A 24,280-nucleotide genomic window follows, 5' to 3' on the forward strand; every position below is an offset into this window, starting at 1 on the left:
GGAAATTCCAAATTTTAGTCTCCAAAAAGAAAAGCCTAGTCTTAAAAGCTTTAAAGATTTTTCTTTTGGAATCTAAGAGGCCTACCTTCAACATTTAACAACACCCTTCAGTCCCACCATCTATAAAGTGACAGTCCCACTCTTACTCATGGGAATATGTGCAGGTTAAAAGAGTAATTTTAAAGTGCTTGGCATGGCTCCCGGCACAGGACACTCAGTGCATGTTCTTCCTCTGCCCCTGAATTGTGCCTCCGCCTTCAACTCTTTCTAAATATTGGACAGTGACCAGAGAACTCGGGGCCAAAATGAAACTCACCTGAGAGGAGAGATAATATAAAAACAGACAGATGACTGATGATGGGAAACATGAACTGCTTCTTGCGCAGTTGCTGCCCATTCGAGGAGCCCCAGGCCACCTCCAACTTGCAACATGACTGAAATGCAGTTGGCTCTTTCCAATCAGATCATCGGCGTTCTTCAGTCTAATATGGCTCTTGTTAGACAGTTAACACCCCTTTGATACTATTCTGTGAAATGTTGAGAAGCAAAAGCTTAAAGGCTTACTGTTTCCAAAGGAGTGGCTGATGGGAGAGGAGCTCAGTCTTTGAGGGTGCATGGATGCCCGTGGCAGGTGTGAACAGCATGACTGGCTTCCTTAGATTGTCAGTTCTAAAAGACCGCCTGCGGCACCTTTAAATAGAGGGCTGGGGAGACATGCTTAAGTAGTCTTTTCTGCTGTACAGCAGGGCCCAGGATACTGACAGCACTAAGAGATCTACTGAGAAGTTATTTGGGATGGCATTAATAAAACTGGCACCTTGCCTTTTCTGATTGACACAATTCGAATGGGTATTAACTACCTTTCAGTACCACTGGGCAGCAGTGAATGAAAGGGATCGTTAAAATCATCCAAGTGAATTCCTGGCAGGGACCATGAATCGTCTTCATCTTGTGCTACTTCTTCCTTTTACAGGTAAAAAAGTCAAGGGTCAGGACATCACTGGACATGTGATAAAATCCCCATTAACTGGAATATTCAGTTTTCCAGAGTTGCTTGCCTTGTGTTGTGGGATAGTCCAACTCTTGTTAAGTAAGGATAAATTAGGTCAAAATAAAATGGTTCAGATTTTTTTTAAAGGAGAATTAAACATAAGTGATATGTACAGCTTCCTGTCTCATATCTTGCTGCACCATTTAGTTAGGAGATCCTCAGATGCGTTTCCTAAGTTCTTATATATGTCTCAGCTTGCTCTTCTGTATGAGGGATAAATAGAACTAACTTCTTAGGGTTGTAGAAATAATTAAATGTTTTTATTAATATTGTTATTAGCATCTGCTTTTGCTCTATCTCTGCTTCCGCTTGATGCAGTGAAGGTTGAATAACTTTATTGACAATGGATGGCAGCATGGGCTGAGGCATTGTGTGGACCAAGGTGTGAATGTGGGAAAGTTGCTTTATTTTTCTAAATCTCAGTTTCTTCATCTGAATAGGAGTAGTAATGTCCATCTCTCCTGAGTACAGATATGTGCGCTCTTGTATGGTGCATATAAGATCACAGATATAGAGTGCTTAATGTATACATGCGCCAATAAATGTTCAACATCAGTTTGTTTATAATAAGGACTCTCAAGGCACTAGAAAGTGTGGGATCATCAAAAACAGTACAGTACCTCTTCATTCATTCAACACTTACCTCTTGAGGACTTACTCTGTTCCAGACATAAGAGTTTGGCATCCAGGAGACAGATTTACAGTGTGTTGAAGCAAGAGAGTGTTTGTCATGAATTCTCAGTCACCAAGGAAACAAGACCATCCCATTCCACCGTGTTTTCAAGTTAGTCCATACTCTTCTGCAGAGTCCTGGCATTCCAGCTGGGGGGACGGCTGTGGTTCATATATCCTCAGATCAAAAAGTATTTCTGTGAACAGTGATATTGAACATTAAACTAACTGCATCAAACTTGAAAGCATGGTGCTGTGATTTCTGTGGCACAGTTCTTTAAACATTATGCCTGGTGGATCTGCACATGGTAGACATAAAGGAGGTTTCCAAATGGGGCAGCTTTACTACTTGAGCTTTTAAATTGCCAAATTGCATTTTTGGGAAATCCACATAAAAGAATGTCTCTCTTAAAAAAAAAAAGAGTATATTACCTCAGAAAGAATAGGCTTTTACAAAAGGAGTGTGTCATTCTGAAGGATCACTCTTAATGATTTTACTGATGTTGTGATGGTCATTTCAACCTCTTAGATGACACACATTCACAAATATAATTCCTCTCATCAGGAGTTATATACAGCAACAAGATGCATGTGAGTGTGTGTGTCGGGGGGGGGGGTGCATGCATGCACACGCACTTAAGTCAAAGGGCATTTGTGTGTGTGTGTGGATCAAACTCAGGGCCTTGAGCATTCTAGATAAGCACTCCACCACTGAGCTACATCCTCACTCTAAAGGGCATTTTGAATGTATAAGCAACTCTTTCCTTTGGCACCAATCTGTAAACAAGAAGAACCCTTGGCTGGGACTTAGGATCTGGCTTCTGTCCTTGATGCTGCCATGATTCTGAGAGGAAGCTCAATGTCCACCTTGTCCGGGAAGATTACCAAAGCCTCTAGTTCTTCCTGCACTGAATTTGTGACACTTTCATTCTGTGCTACATGACTTAACATATGGCCTCTTTAGTAATTTCAACATTGTCTATCTTATCTTTCCAGAAAGATTTCATACATACTCTTTGAGAATAGAAGCCAAGTGTAGTCTGTCTTTTGAACCATTCTCTGAGACACAAGACAGTGCCGGAAAGTATGTCCTCAGATGAAATCTTATCAACCAAGAAATCCAGTGATTGGTCAAAGATGTTAAATTATCTTCTGCTAAATCTTTTGTTGGGGGGGCGGATAAAGGAGGGAGTGGGAGACTAGAGGTTCAACTCAAAAGAAATCAGATGAAGAAGACATCAACAGATCCAGTATTAAGTGCCCAAATTGATAGCAGAGAACTGGATAAAGCCTACTTGATTTCTTCAACCTCATTGTCCTCATCTTTAAAATATCTGCCTTATAGCATGATCTTGAGGGTCAAATGAGATACGTAGAAAATGCTGTGCATGCAGGAACTTTGTTGTGTTATTCATTATTTCGACTTTCAGTTTGGTTTGTGTTAAGGAAAAAAAAAAGGATTATTTTCTTTTCTCAAACCAACAAGGGAGAGTAGAAGTCATTATAAAATCACATTTTCCAAAGCTGCTTAGGCTTATGTAAGAAGTTAGATCTCCCAACGTTGATACTTTTCTCGAACCAACCCACCTCCTGCATACCCCACACCTGATGGCTCTGTTACATTCTGTAGGTTTTGTAGCTCACAAAAGCATTGTCATCCAAAAGTCTCATTATAAAGGCAAAGTGGAGGTAAGTATTCCCATTTCACTGATGAATAGCTGATACCCCAGAGGTTTAAAATGTTCCAGTGTCACCCTGGCAGGCTTACATTGTCTAATTCTCTCCAGACTAATTCTCTTTCCACTGTGCCACCTCAGTAAATGTAAATTAGGTGCCCCCTCCCAAGGCACTCTCCACTGTAAATATGTCCACAGCCTTCATTTCCGTCAAGGAGATAGTGCAGTAACAATCTGTCTCCATAAAAATAACTAAAACATTCAAGCAAAGATTTCATCCAGTTTATAAGTCTTTAATATTCCTTAATAAATGTCAGCGTTGTAATCCTGGCCTGTCTACATTTTCAGCTACACAGAAGATTGGTTAAGAATAGATGGATCTTCATAATGGGGGTGGGTAGGGAAGAATTAAGGAACTTTGGACTGTGCAGAGGGGAGTGAAGGGAGGGGTGGGGCTGTGGGGATGGGAAGGATGGTAGAATGAGACATTATTACTATATATATATATATATATATATATATATATATTTATACTACTGTTATGACTCTATACCATGTACAGTCAGAGGAATGAGGAGTTGTGCTCCATTTGTGTACAATGTGTCAAAATGCATCTACTGTCATGTATAACTAGTTAGAACATATTTTAAAAAATAATAGAAGGAGACCAATAGAATAGAAAAGAGGATCAGAAGGAGGGAGGGGAATCAAAGGGGAGAGGTACTAGGGAATGAAATTGACCAAATTATACTGTTTTATTGTATGCATGTATGAATATATTATAACAAATCCAACTGTAATGTATAATTATAATGTACCATTAAAAATAATAAATAAATAAATGACAAAATTAAATTAAATTTTTAAAAAAAGAATAGATGGATCTGATTCTAACACTCCTCCTGATACTTACCAGGTGGCAAAAATCCAGAATTCTTTTCAAGTGTTGGTGAATGGGAGTTAGCCATACCTGATTCCAGGTTGAGGACTTGGCATGACTCCTGGGTGGAGGCTGTGGTATTTTAGCCATTCCTGGCTATGTAAATAGAAGAAAGATTTCTGTCTGGATGACTTGGGAAATTCCAGCCTTTGGACTAGTAAATGCTATCATGATTTGACAGTATTAATAAAATAACCTCATCGTCCCACAGCCCACATCACCTTGATGGTCCATCTCTAGTTGGCATAACCCAAAGGCCAAGTGAAAAGGACATTTCACTGAAGACATCAAGGGATTGCCTTGTTTTTCCTCCTCCTTAAAGAGCCATTTCAGTCAAAATTTTTCATGCATATTCCTGACCCCTCTTAGCCTCCAGGTAGAACACAGTACGTGCATGACAGGAATTCTGACATTTGTTATTTGTACTCTAAGGAAATGTGGTTTCCTTTTTACTGCCTTTTCCATCCCAATCCATGTTGGCAAATTTTTTCTTTCAGGCAGAGGAAGCAAAAGTGATTCATACTCCTGTAGTACTATTTTTTTAAAATTCTTGTTCCTGATTCTAAAATTCTACAGAAGTTTAGTGTCTGGGGGCCAGGGTCTTTTATGCAAGAGCTGACCTCTCTCCATGGCACACATGTTTAAGGTGGAGCCACAGAAATCAGAACAGCCCCATGAGATGTAGAAATGAGATCCTGACTTTGGAAATGGAGAAATGGATGACTTAAATGGCTAATTAGTTAAACCACACCACTAAGAAATGGCCGAGCTAGGACTTCAGGTCTGGCTAATCTGATTCCTAAGCCTTTGCTATTGGACACTGTGGCTTAGAGTTTCTCAAACTCCACTTTCTTTAACAAGAGCCTTCTTGAAACAAGAACTCCTAAGATAAAGGCAAACCTTTAAAGGTAGAAATCTGTATATTGTGCAGGTCATTTGGGAAATGGAGAGTTTTGTTTTGTTTTGTTTTTGTGCTGCTGGGGATTGACCCCAGGCTTTATGCATGCAAAGCAAGCACTCTACCAACTGAGCTATATTCCCTTTAGTGCTTCTCAACTCTCTCCAAAGAGGCAACAATGTACTACCTACAAGGCTTTCTTGTCAGTGGCCTTAATGGAGCCTATTGGTGATCATTAGCAGGAGTAGTAAACCCTAATATCCAGAATGCAGCCTTCTTCCCATGAATAGGACCAGGGAAAGATAATAAATTGGAAGCAAGCTGCAGGGATAATCAGGTGGGGAGCACTGTAAGGAATTGTTAGTGAGACCCTAGAGCAACATTATCCAATACAAATGGCATGTATTACAAATGGGAACTGCAAATGTAATTTTAAATTTTCAAAGATCCACATTTTTAAAACAGTAAAAACAGGTGAAATTAATTTTAATAATATTTTTATTTGACCCATTAGATCCAAAATGTTATCATATCAACATGTAATCAATATAAAGTATTAACGAGAGACTTTACCTTTTAGAGGCAGAATATACCGAGTCTTTGAAATCCAGAGTACATTTTGTACTACCATCCATCTTGGTTTGGGCTAGCTACATTCCAGTGTTTATAGGCAAACTTCTGTGGCTCGCTAGTGGATAGCCCATAAGATACTGCAGCTCTAACAGCGACAGTGATGCTGCTGTTTTCCCCCACCGATCAACACACTCCTATGCCTCTGTTTTATTTTTCTGCACACACTTATCACCTAACAAACTGTATGTTTTCTTTGTAGTTTTAATTAGGGTATTATCTAAGCAGGTGCAAAAAATAGATAATAATGGATGAATATATGAATGGATGGCTAGATGAATAAGATAGATAGATAATGAATAGACAGGCTTAAACAAGATAGGTATTTATTTCCCTCCAGTCCAATGGGGCTTCCAAGAGCTGGAAACTGGAAGGGTAGCTCTTTTCTCTCTGCTCACCCTGAGACCCAAGCCTGGTCTGTCTCACTCGCCTGCCAGTGAGCCTCATCCTAGAGGACTTCTTCTGTATCATTCTCCATAGCTATGTTCTAATCAGTGGGACACCCTTTTATTTTCTTTTTAAGGTCAGAGTCCACCCCTCAAATTCCTTCCTTCCTTCCTTTCTTTACAAAATCCTGACCCAGAAGCAGTATGTTTCACTTCTGCTCACATCTCCTTGACTGGAACGTAGTATGTCCACATCTAGTTGTGGTCTCCAGCTGCTTGAGCCAGTGGTCAATGAATGTGGAAAGTTCTACTACTAAAGTTGGAAGGAAAGAGTAGTCCTGGATGGACAGCTAACATTTTTTAGCACTGTCCCTCCTGGAATTCCAAGTCCATGATTACAGGGATTTGAGGATGTTTTGTTCACAGCTGTGGTTCCAGCAGGTGGTGTACCAAGGGCAGGACACTGAGGGCATCCACCCTGGTGGGGAGAAATACTTTACAGCATTGAGTTGCCAGCGCATAATGGTAATAAAAGGGACTAACATATACTGGTCTCATTCCTGCTTTTTAAATTCTCCACAGACTCTACACCCTGCATTGCCTACACCAGAGCAGATATTCTCCTGCCTCAAGCTCCTTCAACCATTCCTCTCATGACATGATTTTAGTTCACTTCACCCACCTTTGCTTTCAGTAAATGTCAATTTATATATAGCTCTGGGGACATTTGGCACCCAGAGTGGTAGCTGAAATTCAGGTGAAGTTTGACCAGTCCAGCTAAATGTAAATGGATCCTCCTGCTCAGAGAGGACACTTTGAGACATGACTGCCCCTAATGTCAGTCAGGCTTTTAGATATCTATATTTTCTTACATCCAGAAGATAGACCATCAACTACTCTACCACTACCATACACGCAAGAGGAAGTCTTTCCTTCCTCAGCATCTCTCTTTACTTTGCCTTTCCCTGCAGATTTAAGTCTGCCTACCTCCAGGAAAAACTAGAGATCATTCAAATGAAACACATAATAAAAGTGGTTATTACACTACTATTTTGTCTCTGCAAATATGTTAAGCATAGTTCAGTGAATATAATCAAAGCAATGATTGATGCTTCTCATGAAGAACACCATACCTTGTTATACTCCTACGGAGTTTCTTGGTTTTTGTTTTGCATTCAGTGGATTTGTTTTTGATGTGTTGGATTTAAGGACATTAGTTTTAGAATACAGAAAAGAACATTCTGCATGACCTGATACGAAGCAGACGTAGAAAACCTAAGTAACCTTATGCCAGCTGTGTGCTCTTGGGCATATTGATTAATGTTTCAAAATGCAGTTTCTTCATTGAATAAAGAATAATACTCTCCAGCAATCAAAAATAAATAAATAAATAAATGGGGAAGAAAAGAATAAAACCAATAATAGAATGAACAGAGAAAATGTATGAACGGTGGATGTGATAATGAATCAAATGTTTTACAAATGTGAATATAGGAAAAATGGATATTACTAAGATTACTAAGGATAAAAGAATCAGGTATCTTTAAAAGTGATGCATGTAGTGGTAGGTAACTTAGCAGGTATTTATAGCAGTGAGTACAGGAAAATAGATATCCTCCTATGACGGTGGTAAAAACATAAATTATAACCATCTTCCTAGAAGATTATTTGAAAAAAACTTTAAAATATTCTTTCTTTTGACCTAGGAAATAACTCTATTTATTTTTAGCTTAGAAAAATAATCTTAGGTATATGTAAAGATTTTACATAAAAGGATGTTTATCCCAACATTTTATGAACAATGAAAAGTTGGATACAACCTAAATGTTAACATGCAGCCACTAAAGTTTATGTTTTAGAAGAATCTTTAGTAATACAGAAAATATACACTAAAAATAAAACATTTCTAGATAATTCCAACTTGTAAGAACAGTTAATATGTGTGTTAATACATATGTAGTGTGTGTGTCTGTGCAATTATGTGTGGGTTCTGGGTGTAAGGGACTTCAATTCTCCTCTTTCTGTTTCTATTTTTCAAAATTTCACAACAATTATTGTTTTTTAAAGGGTGAAATACAAAATGCCCTTACATATAAGAATGTGGTGAGAGGGCTGGGGATGTAGCTCAGTGGTAGAGCATTTGCCTAGCATGCATGAAGCCCCAGGTTCAATCCTAAGCATCCTTAAAAAAGGGGGGGGGGAATCTAAATTCCAATTATAATATCAATGTGGAAATATACCAGCTATTTATTATTATTATTATTATTATTAGCATCTCAAATTTTGCCTTCCTTTAACACTTCCTCCTTTTTCTTTCTCCTTCCCTCTCTCTCTCCACCACCTCCTTTTCTTTTCTCTCCTTCACTTTTTGCTCAGTCCTTTTCCTCTAGGCTCTGCCTTATTCCTGCTCCCTCCCTAAGGAGCATGGCTCAGCTGCCACAGGGATTCAGAGTGAACAGTTTGCTGACCTTGATCTGAAGCTCAGTTGATCCAAACTGAGCAAGAAGTGAACAAGTTTCTTGAATTTCCTTCCAGACCTCTAGTAGCCTTGACACACATCCTGGACTAATCAAGACTGTGTGAAACGTATGTCCATCAGTGCAGAGTTGAGCTCTTGTCACAGAGGACAGAATTACCAGCTTCTCAAAACCTGCTGGAGGTTGGAGGGGGGTTCTTTTCTTCTGCATCCCAAGTGTTGGATGCCTTTGCTTCCAACACTACTCAAAAAAAAGTTTTGTCAAACAAAGCATGAACACTAGGAGTTTCCTGACATTTTCATAACTACGAGCATATGATTTGCAGTTCATATTGAATAACGATGTAAGAGATCTGCCAAGAAAGCTCTAAATACTATTTCCAGCACCGGTTCATAACCAGTTACAGCTGCTTCCCCACAGAATGTGGACACAATAGACTACCATGTTCCATGATTTTCTTGCTTGCAAAGTTTGTATTGAGTTACTGGGAGTCATTCTAACAGGGGGTGGGGGAAGTCACCCTCCTGGAAAGCATTGCAGATGAATAAAGCTAAGGGTTTAATGTTCTAATGAAAAAATTTGTCAATATTTAAATCAAACGTGTGAACACTAAGCATTTTTACATCTGCTTGCTGCAGAGGTTTCAAGGCAGGCTTTGGCTTTCCAGACATGGATAGCGTAGATAGACACAATTAAAATTTCCAATGGTGACAAAGAAAAACACAGGGTAATTGCTTCACTCAAAGCCTGCCAGGAGATTAATCGCCTAAGAGATGTATTTTAATGCACTGTCCAAAAGTTGCAGAATCTACAGGAGTGCCTTGCTTTCACTAGGGGAAAACACATGTCACCTCTCACCAAAGATGTTTATGTCTTCTCACAAACTTGCCTTTTTTCGGCCTAAAAACATTCCAACTGGAAATGACTACAAAGCCAGGAGTTAATAGGTTAGGGGAGTTTAGCAATGCTTGAAATAATACCTAAACTGAATCAGATATGATTCCGTACTGCAAGTCCCATACAACAGCAACATGTACCCCAAGGACCACTAGGCTTTTTTGTTTCTGGTTAGAGAAATTGTAGGGAGGGGACAGGGAGCAAAGAGACTGCCTTTAACCTGCCAACTCTGAAAAGAGCAGATCGAGGTTGCTGGGCTCCTGGGGGGCTACTAAGTGCACTTAAGGAATGGGGGTTGAACCTGCCTTGTTCCACCTTTGGGATTGTATTCAAATGAGGGTTTGCTTGAGACTGATGTCATTGGAATCTGACAGAGGTCTATGCAGCTATCACTGAGAAGCATGGAGTACTGTTCCATAAATATTTATTGGTGCCTTCTGTGAACCAGGTTATAGGTACTCAGCTCTGATAGGAGTGAGATTGGGGATAGATTTAAAAAAAAAAAAAAAAGAAAGAAAGAAAATAGGAACAGCTACTGCTTTCAGGAGCATTCTGCTTAGTAAGGGAACAGACCTCTCAACAAATAATCATAGAATAAAGTAAGTGCAGAATGCTGGAGAGCACATATCTTCTCATGGACAAATCCCAAGATTCCAGGAAAGCCTCATCTCTTAAAGGAGGTGAGACTGAACTGAAACTGGAAGGATGAAGAGAGTGATCCAGGTACAGACAGGTGAGGATAAACTTACTGGAAGGGAAACAGCCTGTGACAACACTGCTTTTTAATACCAGGGAAGAAAGACCAAGGGGTCCTTGGGCAGGAGAAAGCATTTAAGATACAGTTGGTGCTGGTTATTGTGGGCCTATGATCAGTATTGATGTATCAGGATTGTCACCAGTGAACTTTATGCAGTAGAGTTATTGAACAGTTATAGGAAAGAGATGATCTAATCTACCTATTTTATAGCCCATTCTGCCTCTGTATAAAAGGTTCATTTATAGGGCCAAGAATGAAGGTAGAGAGATCAGTGAGGAGGCTACTGCAGCCATCTTGGTGGGACACAATGGGCGCTTAAACTAGAGTAACCAGAAAATGTTACACTTGGAAAGAAAGAACACTAGAATTGGAAAGAACATATTGTGTAGTTCAAATTCCATATTATACAAATGGAGTAACCAAGGACAAAGGAGGGTAAGTGACCTAACCAAGGTTGTATGGAAATAACCTTGTTGGCAGCCAAAATGAGAGCAAGACCGTGGTCTTCTGATTTCCAGCCCAGTGACTTTTCCATTCAGCAATGCCAAGTTCAGTCCCAGCATCCTGCTTCAGTTAGGTAATGCCATAGAAAAACTTGAAACTTACTTGGCCAGCTTTTTTCCTGTCAATATCTAGGAAGTCAGAACAGTTCTTTTTGGATGGGGGGATCTTGAATCAGGCCAGATTGCCTGGGAGGGACCTTTTCTATTCACCATCTTTCTCTCTGCCTTTAGCTATCTCCCCAACCTTCGCCTCCCTCTTCTCCTCCAAGAAAACTTCTCCAACTACAGCTTACAAAATCCTCACCTTTCTGCTGATTCCAAGCAGTGTACAATAAAATCTGACACCTGTGTTCAAGCTTCTTTTTTCAGCTTGTTAATCTAACTACTGCATCATTGTTGACATTTAGACAATTTTGCAGATGAGTAATTCAATAAATTTCAACTATTTCTATCTGAACTCCTTTCTTATCAAGTGCATATAACTATTTTACATGGCAATATTATTTGCAAATACTGATTTGTATTATTGTTTATTTCTCACTTAATCATATGTGCACACAATTTCAGTATATTGTTGTTAGCTTTGAAATGTTCCTTATAGTGTAAATTGGGAGTAAAATCTAAAGTTTAGGGCAAGAGACTTAATCTCTCAACCTGAATTTCTTCAACTATAAAATGTGGATTATGCTACTTACCTTGAGGGGTTCTTGGAACAAGGAAAGTGTAGAGGAAGCTCTTCCTCCTCTTCCCACTTCCTCCTCCTCCTTCTCCTTAATATCTCCCTCTCTCTCTCTCTCTCTCTCTCTCTCTCTCTCTCTCTCTCTCTCAATTTTCAAAAGCATCTAGATATGCTTAAAAAATGATCTCCAAAGCTCAAGTCAAAGGTCATGATTTAAAAATCTACCTTAGGGCCTAGTATATTATTGACCACAGAACACAATCTTCATAACTTGTGAGGCTGATTGAATAAATGAAGCAAAAGAACCATTTTAAAAATGAAATTAGCTAAGAAGCTAGTGGCATTCAGCTCTTATTCACTCATCCAAGTAACAACTATTTTTGTACACCCGAGAAAGGCAGGGGGGTTTGCAGAGGGCATCAGCCTTGGGGAGGACACAGATGTCCACTTCAGGTATCTCTTTGGCAACTTTTGGAGAGTGGATTGGAAAAGAGTAGAGGCTGGGGGCAGACTTCTCAGAGTAACACTGTGGTACATCAGCTGAGGGGTTGGGGTTGAACTAGGAGAGAAGAGTGAGGTCAAATCCAAGAAGTGCATTGGAAGTTAATTTAGTTTTCAAGGTAAAATTTTGCTACTCTTAAAGGTTGTTTCTTTTCCTCTTCTCCTCTTTGTGTCTTCTACTTAGCAGAACTAGATGTGTGAGGAGTTGGGTGGCTAAGTGGAGAATTAGAGAAATTGACAATAAATTTCAAATTTTTAGATGAACTTAGGCTCCTTCCTGGCTACCATCAAACAGAAGTAAAAGTTAAGAGTGGAAGAAATTTAGTTCACTTAATAATTGTTTATGTTTTTTTTCAATATCTTGATGCAAACCATTTGAGATATAGCAATGACTGAACCAAAGTTCCTATCCCCATAAAATTTGCTTAAAAAACAATTAAATATATCATTACAGTGTATACCTGAGGATACAAGTAAGGGCAGGAGGGGAAGTGGCAGGAATGATATCAGAGAGGCAGTGGGGGCAGGAAAAGACTATAAGAGGACATTGTGAGGACTCTGATTTTTACTTAATATGAGAAGGGAAGAGTTTGAGAAAAAGAGAAACATGTCCTAAAAGGATCTTTCCAGCTGCCATACTGAGATTAAACCAAGATGAGAGGGAGAAGATGGCCATGAGTGGAGTAGGAAGACCAGTTGTGGGGCAATTAGAAATATTAATATACCAAGAATGATGACCTGAACCAGAGGAGAGTAGGAAAGGTAGGTTTGGAATAGACTTTGAAGGAGGAAGTGAAAGGATGGGCCGACGATGTGGAGATGAGAGAAAGTGCAGCGTGAAGGAGAACTCAAAAGTTTTTGTTATGAACAATTAGAAGGAAGAAGTTGTTATTTTCTGAGATGGAAAAGAACTCAATAGTGGTCTTGGAGGGAAATAAAAGTTCAATTTTAGACATGTTGAGTTTGAAGTTGCTTCAGATATTCAAGTGGAGGCTCAGGTTCAAAAAGTGGTCTTGACAGGAGATATAAATTTGGAGGTCATCAGCACAGAGATTGTCATTTAAAACTAAGAAATAGGGACAGTGAATATAGAAAGAAATCTGAGCACTGAGCATTAAGCCTCTTGATTACTGAAATCTTGAACTTACAAAGGAGACTAAAGAAGGTATAACCAAAGAAGTAAGGGGAAAACAGTATTCTGGAGCCAACTGAAAGAGAACATCTCAAGAGGGAGGGATTAGCTGTGTCAAATACTACTGCTAGGTCAATAAAATAAGAACTGAAAGTTCACTGTGAAATTTAGTAACATAAAGACCATTGACCTTGACAAGAGCTTATTCAGTGGAATGGTTGATCCAGGAGCAAATGGAAGAACTGGAGAAACTAGCCGTAGACATTTTCTTTGGGAGAAGCATTGCTATAAAAATGAGAAGAAAAACACAGAGGCAGCTGAACAGAAACACAGGCTGAAGTATATTGGTTTAAAGATGGGAGATATTATAGTGCATTGGTGTATTGATGGGAACGGTCCAGTATAAATTGTAGGGGAAATGGTGGTAAAACAGAGGAAAGGGACCATTGCCAGAGCAACATCTATGAGTAGGTATGAATATGCTCAAGACAATGGCTGAGATATAGTGTGAAGCATAGAGAGCCCATCCACTCTAATAGGAGAACAAAATGGGGGCTCAAGGGGCAGTTTATTCAAACTTTTCCTCTTAAATGCTATTCTTTTAAGACTTAGAATTCTGGTGGCTCTTTCTGACCTCATAAACAGACTCTCCTCTCTTCCTAACCTGTCCACAGAGAAGCATGACTAATCTTTGGTATGATAAAAGGAAAGTGCAAGTAACAAGTTATAAACGAGTAGGAGAAACAGCTTCCAGTAAAACGTAAGTCATATAGGAATGAGGATTTTTTTCCTGTTTCATTGCTCTATTGGAACCCTATAGAATATAGTAGGCAAATCAGTACGTATTTCTAGAATAAATAAAACAGAAATGAAACTTATATTTCACAAGCATCTGCAATGAGCAAACACTTTGTATACATTATCACTTTTATGTATCATGCTAGTTTGCAGAAGAAGGGACAAGGCCCAAAGAGACTATGTGAGTAACCCAAGGCTTCACAGAGCTAGAATGCAGCTGTCAGGACTAAACCGACTTCTGTGGGTCTCTAAAGCCCTGAACTTCCTTGTGGACTGCACTCTGATGACAACTATGTGGTGAACCTGATCAAGTCACAGAGCCACTCACTCTTCATTCATTCAGCTACAGAGAAGATTAGACCTGAGTTTTACAAACTCCCTGTATTAGTCAGGTTTTGTTGCTGTAATCAAAAGATCTGACAAAAACAACTTAGAGGAATAAAAGTTTATTTTTGCTCATGGTTTCAGAGGTTCAGTCCATGGCCAACCAACTCCATAGCTTTGTGCCCAAAGTGAGGCAGAATATTATGGTGGAAGGACACGGCAGAGGAACATTGCTCAGTTCATGACAACCAGGAAGCAGAGAGAGAGCTCTGGTCACCAGAGACAAAATATAAACCCAAAAGGCACACCCCAGGTGACCTACTTCTTTCACCACATTCTACCTGCCTATAATTACCACCAGTTATTCCAGTAAAGTGGATCAATCCACCAATTAAGTCACAACTCGCATAACCTCATCATATCACCTCTGAACATTTTTGCATTATCTCACACATACACTTTTGGGGGACATCACATATTCAAGCCATAAAATTCTGTCCTTGGTCCCAAAAAGCTCATGCCCATCTAACAATGCAAAATATATTTAGTTCATTTTCAAGAGTCCCCAAAATCTTAACAGTTCCAACATTGCCAAAAGTCCAAATACAAAATATCATCTGAGACTCAAGGCAAATTCTTGATAGTGAGCCCCTGTAAAGATCAAAAGCTTCTTACACATGTCCAATATATAATGACACAGAATATTTTCATACCAAAAGGGAGAAATTGGGGATAGAAAAAAAGATAGGACCAAAGCAAAACTAAAATCCAGCTGAGCAAATAAGTCCTGTAGCTCCATATCCAGCATCTGGGATACATGTCATCCTAATATTCTCTCCAAAGGGCTTGTGTAGGTTTGCCCCTATGGCCTTACTGGTTGCAGCCCACAGGGCCTATCTCTTGGCTTTTTTCTGCTTGATTTCTGCAGCTTTCCTTGGAAGATGTTCCATATTATTGGTATCTCTTAATCTCAGGGGTCTCCATTGCAGCTTCAGCTTCTTTCTCACATCTTCAGGCATCACCCTCTCAGAAGTTGCCTGCAGAGATTCTGAACCTACTATACTTTGCCTGGCCTCTCAGGCCCTCCTTTGAAATCTCTCTATAAGCCTCCATTACCCCCTAACTATACAATCTTGAATTCCTGCAGAACTAGCACCACATAGATGATGCCATCTGCTGCCAATCTTGAGCAGTAGCCAGGTCTCTCAGGACTATGGCTACAGTGGCCTCTGAGTGCCTGGATAGCTGAGCATGGTGAAGCCACCTCCAAGGGACCCCTATACAATCAGGGTGCCCCTGTGGTCTCTTCTCAAAGGAATTTTTACTTTTACACCCCTGAACCTAGGATATGTGATCTTATCAATTCCTAAGATGCCCCTCAAGCCATCTTTCCTATTATGTCTGTCCTGTTATGTCCTATTAGTCACATATCTTTAGTGACTGTAATCTTTTCAACAACCATCTCTCCCTAGCCCAAGTTTTACACATACTAAGGCCAAATTGTAAGTTTCTCAAATCATTTCACTGTTTTCTGCTCCTGATTATCACAGTAAACTTGGCTGAAAACTGCCAAAAATATCCATGCCAACACTTGAATGCTGTGCTGTCTTGATTTTTTTTCCAACAGATTAGTTAGCCCATCACTTTTAAATTCAGCCTCAGGAAATTCTCAGTACATGAGCCAAAAACAGACAATGTTTTTTTTTTCCCCAGAATGTAACATGGATGACCTCTAGTTCAATTTCCAGTAGAGTCTAATTTCTCACCTGAAACCTCATGAGCCAAATCTTTACTGTCCACATTCCTACCAGCATTCAGGTCTTCTGAGATCCCACCAGAATTGCCTATTAAGCTCTTCTTACTACATTCTAAGGTTTCTCCATCCTGCATTGCCAAATTTTTTCAAACTCCTCCCACAAAGCAGTTCCAAATGCTTCCCGACAACATAGTCAGGTTAGTCATAGCAACAGTCCCACCTCTAGTACCAATTTCTTTATTAATTAGCTTTTTGCCATTTACCAAAAGATAAGAATAACTTAGAAAGGGAGAAGTATATTTTGGCTCATGGTTTCATAGGTTCAGTTCTGAAGCAGAACGTTATGTAGAAAGACTAAGTTTGTGACAACCAAGAAGGAAAGAAAGAGAGAGAGAGAGAGAGAGAGAGAGAGAGAGAGAGAGAGAGAGAGAGAGATCGGGGGTAGGGAAGGGAGGTAGAGAGAGAGATAGAGGAAGCTCTTCTTACCAGGGACAAAATATAAACCCTAAAATCAAGCCTCCAGTGACTTCCTCAACTACAGTCTACATTCACTACCCAGTTAACTCTTTTAAGGGGCTTAATCCACTGATTAGGTCACAGTTCTCATAATCTAATAATTTCATGTTTGAGCATTCTTGAATTGTCTCACACATGAGCTTTTGGAAGACACCCCACATTCAAACCATAATTCCCCATTGCAACTGCATATCTGTATGAGCTGATAAACAGGCCTAGGGGAGAGCTTTGAGTCACGTGTCTGCCCTGAGCTCACAGTCCCCTTCCACACCAGCTCTGCCTGTGGGCCCTTTATCATTTTCTGCCACCTGTGTCATAGGCTTAGCTCTCCATGGAAACAGCTGGATACACTGCCCTCTGCATACTGTGTCACCATGGACATACTACACTACTCTTTGGTGCCCCCTTGTCTTTGGCATAGAATCCATCCCCTTCCCTTTGTGACTATGATTTTTTTTGAGGTAGCAAGTTTAAAAGATGACTATGTTTAAAAAAATTACAGAAATATAAATGTAAGTTTTATGAAAGAAGAAAGAAACGGAATGGAAAGTTGAGCCTCTCTATCCCCCCAGACAGCCCAAGTGAAGACCCTGTCCTTGGGCCTGTCTTGGACAACCCCTGCCCTCTTACCATTACTTCTATTAAACCTCGCTCCTGCCTCTGACTCCACCTGCCTTGGCCAGCATACTGTTTAATCCATGACCTGTTGAATTATTCCTTTTTTAAGCAGTCACCTCCTCAGAAGCCTTTTTAGTCTCAAGTAGTTGCCCCCTCTTTAATTCTCAGCACAGTGCTTCAAGACACATCTGGGCTAAAGAGAAGGGATGGAAATGGGGCAGGGGATGAAAATGGGGAATAGAGATTAAATTTCTCCTCCACACTAGCCTGTGGACAGAGATTGCATTGTTGGTATCTGGAGGCCAAGTGTAGAAGCCCTCCCCTCCCTCTGCCTGCACTTTCCCACTCCAGTTAAAGCCCTTCATAACCCACCCCTATTCCTCATTCTCCTAAAGAGCTCACTGGGTTTCACAAGTGTCCCAGAGACCCCTTATTTAATAGATATTCCTTGTCTGCTTAATCTCATTTGGTGCATCACAAATTAATCCTTATTTTAGTGTGAATTTCTACTTTTATAATTTTTTAAAAAGTATAAGATTCTGTTTCACGTGGGCACCTCTGCATTGCCCTTTGGGGCCTGGGGATTGGGGGTGGAATTCTACTCACCATCCTTGCATGGAAGCCAGTTGTCTTGTGACAGCAGGGGTAAGAGACAAAGCTGACTGAGATGAAACAGAAAAGCAAGAATTGGGGATTGGGTTTCACCTCACTTCTGAGTAGTAAAATGAAATTAAATCCTCCTAAAACATCCCTAAATTCCACTTACCACTCTTTCCACAAAACTCTTTTTTCTTTTTCTTTTTTTTTAATACATGGCCAAAAGCATACAAGGAAAATAGGGAGTTGGGGGAAGCAATCCCAGCAACATTTGTGGTAGAAAATCTGCCCACACTGGTATGTGTGAATTCCATATTGTTCCAGAGTCCCATTATTCTCAATGGGCAAGTTGGGGGAGCAGTTCGAATACCTGGTATTTGGAGAGCTGCCAAAGCACATCCGTAGGATTTCTAATGAGAACTCAAGGGCCCTGACCTTGAGGGCTCCAACTGTCACCTATGCATTCCCAGCTTCAGCCTAACCTTAGGGGCAATGTAGGCCTTTGACAGCAGGAAAACATAAAAACATCCAAGGCATTTTTAGAAGGTACAAGGCCACCCTACCATGAAAACTTCAGTAAACTGAAGATGACAAAAATCACTCATTCTTTTTATTAACGATCTTTTTTATTCTTATGAGCACTGCACTAGTGCAGTCCTATCATTTCAAATATATTGTTTAATAGGAATAAAATACGTTACATGTATAATTTTCCTTTAAATTACATTTGTGAGATACAAGCCTGGTAATTCTTCTCTTTTTCCAAGAGCAGTGCAACCCTTGTGTTCCCAAACATCACCATGAAGCAAAGCCAATATCTTCCCATTTCTGAGTTGAACACAAGTAACTATTATGTGTTGTTCTGGAAACTATGACAGACATTATTCATCTGTTTGTTTAAATGGTTCATGGCCAAGGGAGAGGGGGAAAACCTTGAAATTTGATTTAATTTTTTTTTAAAGCAAAAAAGTGGTGTGAGACAGAGCAAGGGAATAAATGTTCACAGTTGTCAGTGCCCAGTTGTGGGAACCTCATATGATATTGGACACAGTCACCTCAAAATTGCCTGTGCTTACAAAGGCATTTCAACACCAGACTACGGGATGCCAGAGCTAGCTGAGTTCCCGACCTGACAGATTGGAGTCTTCTCCCTGTGTCATCCACCCTCTGGGGGACATACCTTGATTGGTTCCCTTTGAAAATTGACCTGAAAGGTCAAATATGTTAGCACATTACCTTCTTTGATGCCCACTTTCAGACTGGTCTTTAGAAAACAGTTTGTGAGATCACTTTGGGATCACGTATTTCCCCTGTAATCTCTTGACCACAGTCAGCCGGAGGCAAAGTCTGCTTTTGGTGTGCTTGACAGCTCCCTTTCCAGCACGTTCTTTATTCGGACTAGCTCATTTCACGTGTCTGCCTGTACCTGTGCAGATGTCTTTTCACCAAAAGGGCCTCATTCCAAGATGTGCGTAGCTAAAGTCCGTATGATTTAAATTATGTCACCTCGTCCTGGTTAGCAGTTAACTAAGGATATTTCCAGGCTCAAAATCCTCTTGGGAAAAAGAAGGAGATATTTTTGGATAGGTGATAACTTTTGAGGCAATATCTGATTATAACCTGTTCTTAAAGTCTTCTTGTCTCTGATCTATCTGCATTGGACTAATTCTGTGACCTTTACTTGGATCCTTAATTTTACTATAAAGTCCCCTTTTAAAATTCTTTTAATTGATACATATCAATTGTTCATATTTATTTATATATACAGTGTTAATTTGATACATGTATACAATGTGTGATGATCAAATTGGGCTTATTAACATATCTCTATCATTTCTTTGTGTTGGGAACATTCACAATCATTTCCCCTAGTTATTTTGAATTACACAATAAACTTTTAAACTATTTTCACCGTACTGTGCTCTATATATGGAACCCTAGAACTGATTCTTCCTATCTCACTTTATTGTTTTACCCAATCATTACCCTTTCTAGCTTCTGGTAGCCACCATTCTACTCTCTACTTCCATTAGATCAATTCATTTCGTTCCACATATGGGTAAGAACATGTCATATACTTGACTTATTTTATATAATATTACATTATTCACTTCCATTCATTGTTGCCACAGAGGACAGAATATCAAATCCTTGATGATGAGTGAAGATGAGGATTTTTTCATATATCTGTTACCCATTTGTGTGTGTGTGTGTGTGTGTGTGTATATATATATATATATATATATATATATATATATATATATATTTTTTTTTTTTTTTTTACAATATATCTATTCACATTACATACCCATTTTAAAAATCAGATTATTTTGTTTTGTTTGTTTATATGTTTTGTTTTGTTTTTGCTGTGGAGTTAGTTGAAAAAAATATATAGATAGATAAATGATAGATAGATAGATAGATATAGATATATAGATAGATATTCTGGTATTAACCCCTTGTTGGATGAATAATTTACAAATATCTTCTTCCCATTCTGCATTATCTTTTCTCTCTGTTGATTATTTCCTTTACTATGTGGAAAGTTTTTGTTGTAGTTTGGTTTTGCTTTTGTTATACCTAATTTTCACCTTTAAGTGATCTGACTGCATCATCCAAGGGTGTCTGGGAAACTTCACACCTAGCCTGGAATATCTAAAGCTAGTATGTGGCTTTGTTTTTAACCAATCTTGCCAATAGGTTGCCCAATTTACACATTTTAAAAAGGGATACTTTCCATCCATATTTGGCCATGATGGTCTTTTGGGAAGGCACTGGGAAGTTGTTTTTGCTCTGGAAAAGAGAAAATGCTAACCACATAGAGAAGAAATAACCCACCCTTTGCTAGATGGCTCACTGGAGCACACCTAGGGACACCATCTCCTCCTGGATGGAAACTCCCATTGCTGCATGGTGGCCTGGGTCTTGGCTCTGTGGCCCTGATATGATTTCATCTCCCGTGGCTTATAATGGGGCCTATAGGAGGGCTGAGTGGGTAACTTCAGAGATGCTGGATGACTTTGTTCCCTGCAGACCTCCCCATGAGGTTGCCATGCTGTGGGTTTATGGAGCTCACTTTCCCTGCCAGCCCACTCCAAGAGCCGTGAGAATCAGGACAAAGGTACCATACTGCAGATGCTCTGTAAATCGCCCACACTTCCATCAGATGAATCTGTGACAGTCACTCACAAGGATACCAAAACCTCTCCTCACCTCAAAGACCTGGAATCCTAGCCACTGGCCTCTCCCTGGACCTCCACCTTGGCCCTCTTGTACAAATGAGATATTTTTAAATTAAGGTAAAATTTACAAACATAAAATTAACCATTTTAAAGTGACCAATTCAGTATAATTAGCACATTCACAGTGTGGCACATACACTGCCTCTCTCATTAGGCAGTTACTTCCCATTCCTGCTTTCATACCCCTGACAACCACCAACCTTTCTGTCTCTGTGAATTACCTATTCTGAATAGTCCATATAAAGGGAATCATGCAATATGTGGGGGTTTTTTTGTGTGTGTTCAGCTTATGTAATTTAGCATATTTTTTTTTCAGTACTAGGGATTGAACCAGGGACACTGTACCACTGCACTACATCCAAACCTTTTTATTTTTATTTTAAGACAGGGTCTCACTAAGTTGTCCAGTCTAGCTTTGAACTGCAATCCTCCTGCCTCAGTCTCCCAAGTCACTGCAATGACAGGCATGCACTGCCACACCCAGCAGCATAATGTTTTGGAGGTTCTTCCATACTGTAGCATGTTTCAGTACTTTTTTACTTTTTTATGGCTGAATAGTAGTCTACCCTGTGTATCAACCATATTTTGTTAATCCATTCATCTGTTGATGAAAATTTTAGTTGCTTTCACCTTTCAGCTACTGTGAGTTGTGCTGCTGTGAATGTTTTTGTGTCGAAGCTAATTGATACCTGTTTTCAATCCTTTGGTTTCAGTTAGGTTTTATGGTTAGCAAAACACCTCTACATCCATTCTCTTCCCACATATAAGTATTCATTTTAACTGTCGTATTTCCCCAAAACGGGGAATTTTAGGGCCAAATTCACTAGCAATCATCCATTCTGCTAATTAAATCTATTAGATCTGCCCATTCCCTTCATTATTCTTCTGAGAAAGAAAATGATTCCCAGTAAGGAGGATGTTTCTGGTATGGAGAATGGTCCGTACAGTGGGCTAGCCTAGGACAGTCACCACAACCTCAGTTAGGTTGATTTGTGAGTGAGCAATAAACAGAAGGGTGTAATATAAAGTTAGTACTCCATAGAATGGTTTGACCAAGGTGCTGAGAGTTGGAGGGAGTTGGGAGCACCTGGATCCTAAAAATGAGAAGGACATTCACAGATGAAAGGAGGGTAGAAGACATTCAGGCCTCAGAAAGAGTACAAGCTGAGCCCCAGGAGCATCAAAGTGCATTTTTTATTTTGAGACGTGCAAGATTCTTAGTGTGGCTAGTATTACCAGGGTCACTGCACCTGACAGGGAACGAGGCTGGAAACAGGCATGAGATGAAGTCTCCATAGAACAGTGTTGCTTTTCCTGGCTCTTCAGAGATTAATGGATGGATACTCTCACTGCTGCCCCAAGGTGCCACCTGCACTCTCATCATCTTTTATAAACTCTTTGCCCCAGGGAATGAGGCCCTGGAAGTGGAGGGTAAAATGTTTTCTGTTTTTCCCAATTCCATGACAGCAAACTGGGAAGTCTGCAGAGGCTGGCAACATGGTAACTAAATTACCTCTATGAGAAACCTGAGTTCCTGCAAAACACCCTCTGCATCTCTACATCCAGGGAGGTATCTGGCGCATGCTCATGCTGACCGCGGCAAAGAGCAGCCAGGTTCCATCTGCCTTTTCACCATGCACTTTCCTCCTCCGCAGAACGTGGCCTTGGACACGATAACTGCAAATGCCCTTGCCCTTCAGCTGCTTTTCAGCTTCATGTTTCTAATTTGCAGAGCATGGAGTGAGGCAGGAAGACATCAGTGATGAAAGAAGTGTGAGCTGGAAAAAAGCATAAAGCTGATTAATGCTGGGGAGGATTTGTTCTCCCCCAGCCAAAGCCAGCAGGGAAAATTGGAAGGAATGAAAGGTGATTGTGACTGTGTTTAAAAGAAAATCTTTTTGCCACTCAGTATACACTAAAGCATCTCCACAGCAGAAAGCCCCTGTAAGAAATTCAGGAACTTCCATAACCAAACCATTTGGGGAAATATATATATAGATAGATAGATAGATATAGATAGATATAGACATATATAGATATAGATAGATAGATAGATAGATAGATAGATAGATAGTATGGTTACAAGCACTCCATTAGGACAAATCTAGCTCTTCTGCTTGCTGTGCAACTTTGGACAAGTTCTTCACGCTTTCTGGCCCTTAGTTTTCTCATCTGTAAAATAGGAATATTACACTGCACCTTGTTTAGAAGACTCCAGTCAATATAAGATGACTTACAAACTATTTTATAAATATATGGAACTCAGCAGTGTTTGGTACAGGATAAAGGCTCATCAGAAAGTCTCTTACTTACAATCAAGTTGTTTCTGATGGAGAACAGTCTTGGAAAACTGAACACAGTTACAGATCCAGCAACATGGCCTGAGCTTTGAATTTTTCCCTTTAAATCCTAGCTCCACCACTTCCAGGCTTTGTGAATTTCAAGCTACTTAATTTCTCTGAACCACAGTGTTTCCTCCTGTGAAATAAAGATGAGATACTTTATCAGGGCTGCTGTGAAGAAATCACCCCACACCGCATGCAGCACAGAGGAGCAGATGCTTAATAGGAGTTTGCTTTTTTAGTGCTGTGGTTCTTCACCACGTTCAAATCACCTGGGAGGTGTTTTTTTTTTTTTTTTTAAGCATGAATTCCTAAGCCTTGCCCCCAGAGAGTATGATTTAATAGGTCCAAGGCGAGGCCTGAGCACTGGTATTTTTTAAAGCTGCCTCAAGAGATTCTTACAAGCAGCCAGGGCTGAGAACTGCTCACCAGCAAATGACGTTACATACTAGTTTGCTTTTTGGTTTTTGAAAATATCTGTCCCCAGGAAATTGGTCAGAATAGCAGGAATTCTAAGCATAATAAAAAAAAAATTCAATACACCTGCAGCTGTAACCCCTTGATAAGAAATGGGTAGCTAAGGAATTGCATTCCATTTTTTTTTGGGGGGGGGCGGAATATATATATATATATATATATATATATTCAAAGAGTCTTTTTAAGAGGCTTGAACTGGAAAGGTGGTAAGAAGTTTAGCCTAAGCTTCACACATAAAATATGGGAACTCCCAGTAGGTTGGGGATTTATATCTGGGGGTAATTCCAGGGTTTTGTCCTCCCAAGAGATATAAATTGAGGCCTTCAGAGTTTAATGTAAGGGAGGACGAAGGGTTCTCATAATGACACCTTCAACATCCAGGGCTCTGCTAATGCCGAGGGATAGAAAAGC

At 39.8% G+C, this 24,280-nt stretch overlaps 1 protein-coding gene and 1 long non-coding RNA gene across 2 annotated transcripts in view; one reads left to right on the plus strand and one right to left on the minus strand.

The window, feature by feature from the left end:
* The window catches only part of Ror1 (receptor tyrosine kinase like orphan receptor 1), a 393,376-nt gene that overhangs the window by 333,005 nt on the left and 36,091 nt on the right, over positions 1-24,280 (plus strand). The gene's annotated exons all lie outside the window — the stretch shown is intronic.
* LOC131424428 (uncharacterized) lies at positions 22,227-23,522 on the minus strand. The gene is made up of 2 exons (XR_009227401.1): positions 23,364-23,522; positions 22,227-22,828 (listed from the first exon to the last, which is right to left on the minus strand). It is a non-coding gene; the product is annotated as an uncharacterized LOC131424428 (long non-coding RNA).

Source organism: Marmota monax, unplaced genomic scaffold (genome assembly GCF_021218885.2).
Source record: "Marmota monax isolate L192 unplaced genomic scaffold, Marmota_monax_Labrador192_F-V1.1 WCK01_AAM20220418_F8-fsc00023, whole genome shotgun sequence".
Classification (NCBI taxonomy): domain Eukaryota; kingdom Metazoa; phylum Chordata; class Mammalia; order Rodentia; family Sciuridae; genus Marmota; species Marmota monax.